Source organism: Branchiostoma floridae, chromosome 7 (genome assembly GCF_000003815.2).
Source record: "Branchiostoma floridae strain S238N-H82 chromosome 7, Bfl_VNyyK, whole genome shotgun sequence".
Classification (NCBI taxonomy): Eukaryota; Metazoa; Chordata; class Leptocardii; order Amphioxiformes; family Branchiostomatidae; genus Branchiostoma; species Branchiostoma floridae.
The window spans coordinates 21,906,252-21,906,944 of NC_049985.1; positions in this window are offsets into that span (position 1 = coordinate 21,906,252).

A 693-nucleotide genomic window follows, 5' to 3' on the forward strand; every position below is an offset into this window, starting at 1 on the left:
GAATTAAAATATCTAACTATGTTCTCTTGAACTGTAAAGATGAACAAAAAAATCCACTTCTTGATTTATCCTGTTCCAAAGTCTACAACTGACAACCTTTCTCCCGGCGCATTTCCAAAGAAAGTTGATAGAGGGCCCAAACTTATCACTCTTTTCGAGTACAATACCTGAGCTCAAGCACTGCTCCAAATTTATGTATATAGCATATTCAGAACACGAGATACAAAAATTGGACGTCCCGATACAGTACCGAAGCAAACCACAAGGTGACCTAGATCATATAATTTCTAGTTGTTTTTCACATCCCATCAACACATTAAAAAACCATCAAACCATCCAGGCATTTTAAAATCATATACTGTAAATGGACAAACTTTTCGCGGCGGTTACATGTTCGTGGTATTCGCGGCGGCCGCTTTCCATGGCAGTAAGAGACTACAGTGGATGGTGCTATCGTGAAGTTAAAACCCTATCCAGACTGGGCTTTTTGGGCCTTCCCTGGCCAGGGGGGGGGGGGCTCATTCGACCCCCCCTTCGTATTTTCAAAACGGCTTACTGTACGATCACCAAATTTGTAGGGAGGGTTGTGCTCATCAAGTTTCATAATTCCAGAAATTTTCATATCATTATGACGTAATATGACGTAAATATGACGTCATTAATTGATATTTTTGGCTAAAACGGGAAATTTCC